At 32.1% G+C, this 6,085-nt stretch overlaps 1 long non-coding RNA gene across 6 annotated transcripts; it reads right to left on the bottom strand.

Annotated features, from left to right (window-relative positions):
* Positions 1 to 1,760: 1,760 nt before the first annotated feature.
* LOC145101678 (uncharacterized) lies at positions 1,761 to 5,616 on the bottom strand. 6 transcript variants are annotated; one of them, XR_013705761.1, is made up of 8 exons: positions 4,884 to 5,616; positions 4,128 to 4,464; positions 3,981 to 4,018; positions 3,656 to 3,694; positions 3,130 to 3,195; positions 2,746 to 3,031; positions 2,578 to 2,637; positions 1,761 to 2,258 (listed from the first exon to the last, which is right to left on the bottom strand). It is a non-coding gene; the product is annotated as an uncharacterized LOC145101678 (long non-coding RNA). The 6 variants fall into 6 exon arrangements; XR_013705763.1 differs by having other exon boundaries at positions 3,130 to 3,222; positions 3,981 to 4,464; XR_013705760.1 differs by having other exon boundaries at positions 3,981 to 4,464.
* Between the last annotated feature and the right edge of the window lie 469 nt (positions 5,617 to 6,085).

Raw genomic sequence — 6,085 nt, 5'->3', positions numbered from 1 at the left:
ATTCATGCGATTATAAAACCCCCATGAAGCCGTTTTGAGGGTCTAGAAGGCTACCATAAGGCCGTTAAGCTGACACGAGCGAAGATCTGAAGGATTGGGAGCGGATTCATTCCAGAAATCATTTGGTTCGTTATGTTGACCATGATTAGTGTTCCAAATTGATTTTTTTATGCATTTACTTTCTGATTTGGGTGTTAAAACTCTGTGCTTTGTGTTTATGATTGGATGAATCCTTGAATTTGTGGATTAATTGCCATTCGGATTGTTTATTCGTGTTTAATTTTTTTTGTTAAGTTTGATTGAAAGATCCATATGTGTTAAGATTGTTAATTATTCCTTATTGGTGAATTAATGATGTTTAGATGACCATCTAACTGTGTTAATTTGAATCAAAGCTGTCCACTAGAGTTTTAACCAAAATCTTAGGTTTGGAAATAAAACCATTCTTATTGGTTTTGCTTGTTTTGTGTAACCTATAATCAAAAACTCCAAATTAATTCACCATTGTTTTCTTTGTGTTTGAAATCTGTTCTTACCACAGCTATACTATTACACAATTAGGTTCGCTGCCTAGTGTGTGTGTGTTAGCCCGGTTGCGATAAAGTCCGTTTTATAAATTAAAACTTAAACTATATATATATATATATATATATATATATATATATATATATATATATATATATCACACATCATTAATGATTAAAGTATTCGTTTTTAAAAGTTTTGGAATTGAATAGTTGATGATCTCTCAAAGCTAGATGACATTTACGAAAACATAAAAAAATAATAAAGTATGAGTTTTTGTAAGTTTTGGAATCCAAATGGAGTTAATTCCACATATGAGGTTGAGGAGACATGGATAGAATGGTTGATTTTATAAAGTTGAATGCATTGTTTTTCGGAAAGAAAACAAAATTTTGAATTAAAACTAATACTTAGTGATATTTGCCAATACATCATGTCTTATTTTTTATATCACATGTTTACTAAAGTTAATTAATCATTGAATTAAAAGTAATTGTTGTCCACCCAAAAGAAATTAATTTATGAAAGAGTAAATTACATGAATGGTCCCTATGATTTAGGAAAATTTACACATTTGGTTCCTAACTTATTTTTTTAACTCGGAAGATCCCTACTGTTTGTTTTTCTTACGCATTTGGTTCCTATCTTACCTAAAAAACTATTTTTCCCTTTATTTTTTAAGTATATTTATATAAACACACCCCCAACCACACCCCCTCACATTACATTACCTATCCCATCATTTTTCCGTATTTAAATAATAGTATTTTAGATAAGACACAGATCAAGCACGTAATAAAAACAAATAGTAGGGACCAAACACGTAACAAAAACAAAAAGTAGAGACTTTCTGAATTAAATAAATAAGTTAGAGACCAAGCGCTCAAATTACCTCAAACCATAGGGACCATTTGTGTGATTTACTCTTTATGAAAATAAACTATTCTAATTGTCCGTCTCTTTGTATAGATAAACGACTAGTATATTATAATTATGATACACTATATAGTAAAAGGACTTGGAAATCTTTAGTTTTTTCTTTGTTTATCAATCACCCATCTATCTAATGTTTATATATTCTATGAAAAAGCCTAGAAATCTCTAGTTTTCTCTTCATGGTAAATAACTAGACAATGTACTCAAACTTTTTATGCATTATTGACCTTAACTTGACATAATATGTAGTGTATATGAGTGAGTAAATTTCATGCCTTAAATTTAGGAACATAAACAAAGAAAGAACATGTATACACTTGTCACTTAATAATTATAACTAGAAAGTGACCCATGCTTCGCATGGGCCAGGAAGTTGTTTAAAGAGCGTCACATTATTGTTATCTACTACCCACTGTTCATAAAGTAAATAAAATTTAAATGTTAAACAAAAAAAGAGCTAGTACTATACATTTTCTAATTGATTAGCAAATGTTGAGCTTTACTTCCATTGGCATCTAGGCTTGAGATGGTTGCTTGCTGAAAAACTTTTCTGGGCACTACTTCTTGCATCGACATGAGCAGACAGATGGTATTCACATACTTCAAGGTCATTTTGGACTTTTAGAATATCTTTCAACAAAAAAGTAAAATGGTTATTTTAAATCTATAATTCCGCATTGCGAAGTTGTTTTGTACATTTGTCTATCAATCCATATGCGGAAGTGAATATGATCATAAACTTAGATCACTCTTCAAATGGAATATGCATTTGTTACCCTGAACCTCTTTGTTGATAACTGCATATGAAAAATTGAAGATAAGAGATCAAATAAACATTATTTGAAGATATAAGTTGTAGTTGAAATGTAAATTTTTTAATCCCAAAAAAGGTTATCGACATAAGAATCTCTAAATTGAATAATTAGTTGATAAGAATCCAAGAAGTTATGACCAGGTTCTCGATTAAGCATAAACTCGCATACGTAAGTATTTTAAGCTGAAATAAAAGTGAAACTAAATACCAACTCCTTAATGCAGATAGTAATTGCATACAAACATCAAAAAGTACAATGAATGAGCATACAAACAAAGTAAGGTAAAAAGAAAGGGAATCACCTTGTGCATTTTCATCTTATACCCCTTTGTAGATACAATTGTGAGAGAAGTTACTCCCATCTGCAATTAAAAAAAAAACAGAAAGTATGAAGATCATCTTAATGCAAAAGTCCAAACTCATAATGCTTCGGCTTAGGTTCTTTTTGACTTGAAAGGGCATACATTTACCATTATCTTAAACCACATAAGAAGTTAATCCTCCTCTGCAGTGAAATTATCAATGTATGTAAACTATGCCATCTGCTTTCTTCATGTTTGTATTAACGTCGAGAAAGAGACGAAGGCTTTTTGTGTGTGACACACACGAACCAATGAGCCACTTGCAATCAGCCTGGTAAAGCAGTTTCGCATGAATCCAGTTCAAATGCTCATTCGATTCCTAAGACTTTGATAAAGTGACCAAAGTTGGGTATTCTATTTCTCTACAACAGTGTATTTCTTCACACCCTTTTACCTACCACCATTCCAATTCCAGAGTCAAACACAAGAATGAGATGAGGAATGGATCAATGGAACCACAAATAATTTATTGATAAAGATATAGAATTTAACCTGTCACCATGCTCCAACATGCTGTTAACTTGATCGATGCGACCCGATATGAATGTAATCCTGATCCTGGTGTATGGCTTAATCAGCATTGACCTTTTAAATTTTTTCAATTTCATTAATCTATTATTAATATTAATTTACCTGCTTCTATATATTACTTAGTTATTGATTATTGATAATTAATAATTTATTTGCTGTCATATGGGAAATAGAGAAATCATGCCTATGATAAATAAAATTCTTATTGTAATATTTTTTGGTCTCATAATATTTCATTCAAGGTTTATTTGGAAATGGAAGTTGTTTAGTCTGAGAAGGTAACATACCCCCCACCCTCACCCCCCAAACATAACAAATTGTGTTTTAGCACATTGTGATGTCCATAAAAAATATCCAGGCGATCTCAAAACTTGATCCACTTCTATCAAATGTTACAACATTTGTAACAAAAACTGATAATTTTTAATTCAAGATTTAAATGTTTAAGAAATGATGAAACATTAGGCTAAGAAATGAAAACAGATACCTTTTTTTATCGCATCGTGACCATCCATTTAAGTGAAATCTGAAACCAAATATATAGAAATATATTAAATTGAAGTATTGAAACAGGAAAAAAAAAAAGACGGTATAAGAATGCCCATGATGTGACATATATATATGCTATGAGTTTTATCCATACGAACAACCAAACTCTTTATGGAATGGAATGGAATTGGTTGCCGATTCCAACCAAATACCACATACTATTATCCATATCTTAACTGATACCAAAATCAACCCGTATATTGGCATCGTTAACCATATAAGAAACATATCATTGTTTATACCATTATTCATACATCATTTACCTCAGATTTTCAAGGTGGTTGTGAAACCCTCAAAGCTTCTATAACATCAATGAAAACATAAATAATATAAAACAAAGAATGTGGTAACTGTTGAGAATTAAGATACATATATAGAAGTGCAAGGAATATGTTATTTTGCAAATTTACCTTCATACCCCCACAGAAGAAACAACCAGAACCCTATATGTGATTCTATCTAATTCATTCATTTGATCTTCAGTTATCCCTAAATGTGTAAGACCATTCTTTGTAACGGTTAACATGTAAAGCATATATCTATCAATCTTCTTTGATAATTTTGGTGTCACCCACTCACTTGTGGAGAACATAAGACAGGTACGTGCATCAAGGGAAGGTCAGCAGCTAATCTTAGACAGTGAATGGAATATATGTTTCCCATACATACAACCGGTGGGGAGTAATTCAGATAACGAAGAGATGTTGTGGGTGCCATTTTGGAATCTGAAGAGTGAGCATCATTGACCTAGAAGCAAAGGCAATCATACAATTGGTCAACAAAATTTAAGAAACTTGTGAAGAAGGTTTTCCCTCGGTGGTTAATATACAGATGAACTAACAGACATACATACAAATAAATTAGATCCTATAGACATACATATCAAATTACACATACACATATACAGATGACATCCCACAAACCAACCTAAAAATCAAAGTAAGATGCATGGATTACTGGATTAGATCAAAAATATATACGACAATCAGCTAGAAAGCATAAAGTGTATGTGAGTAATTGAAATAAATAACATAGGATTTTAGCAGATGTAGCTTAGATTCATATGATAAATCAGATGCTTGGTTAAATAATGAATATTTCATCGATTTTCATTAGTGTCTCAGTTTCATAATGTATAAAAAGGGAATCAAGAGTAAAAAATAAACCTCAGCTAGGGCACCATAAAATATCAAGTGGCTTCTTCATCGCCAAAGGACCCACATCAACCAAAACCTGATATTAACCTTTTTCAATAACATCTTCTCAAAAACTTGAGCTTCCTCATCTACTTCTCGACTTACACTGACCAGTGGAGCGCAATAAGTGGAGGTAATAGAGTATTGGTGGGTAATAGCTGTACCCTGAACAAACCCGACTTCAAACCAGGAGGAATCGAGGTGAGTTAGTGTGCGTAGATGGAGGTGATACATTTTGGTAGCTTTTGCTTCCCCTCCATCACCCGATTACAACAAAAAGGAGATGGCGATGACCTCTAATGGAAAATGGAGGGTTGAATCGATTTCGAAAAGAGATGAAGAACATGTGTTCAACATACGGAAATCGATGCAAGAAGCGGTGAAGAGGCGGAGTAGGTGGAAAAGCTATTGAAGCAAGATAATAGTCGTGGGATAGTGGAACAATCGAGAACTAAACTAACACCGGTTATAGAAGCAAACCCATGAACAACACCCGTGGTCAGGTACTGTTCATAATGGAACTTAAAATTAAGATAATCATTTGGAGCTCGATGGGAAGGAAATTGGAGGTATTGAAGATGGCGGAGAAAGAAGTACGGTAATGGTGGGCAGGACGTCAAATCTGGGAAACAGAGCAGATAAGGGTAATGGTGGATGATTCAGAGCATTTGTCCAGTGGAAACGATCTATTGGACACGTATCAGTGATGTGAAGCGGTAGAGTGGGTAGATGAAAACACGTGGTCTCAAATTTAGAAAAAAAAATACAGGGGGTAAACTGTATTTCTTTAAAAGAAATGGGTGAATTATGCCAAAATGGTTACTGTAACTAATGTAAGGGAAATTTAATATATATATATATATATATATATATATATATATATATATATATATATATATATATATATATATATATATATATATATATATATATATATATATTACCTTAAAATGCATATTTGGTCAAAGGCTGAATTTTAAGAAATACAAAATTAAATGCAAGTTGTACAACGGATTTATGCATTGAATCTTATTTAGTTAAACGATAACTAATGTGAATCGGTCAAAACGAAGACTTATTCCCAATCTGTTACTTGAAAACAGATCATATCCGGTCAACCATTGAAAAATTCAAATAAACTTAAAACAAACTGAACAAACTCATGTGCCAAG

Source organism: Lactuca serriola, chromosome 4, assembly GCF_051521515.1.
Source record: "Lactuca serriola cultivar US96UC23 chromosome 4, Lser_US96UC23_V15, whole genome shotgun sequence".
NCBI lineage: Eukaryota > Viridiplantae > Streptophyta > Magnoliopsida > Asterales > Asteraceae > Lactuca > Lactuca serriola.
Note: the sequence above shows the minus strand (reverse complement) of the source record. Positions and strands in the feature narration are given on the sequence as shown.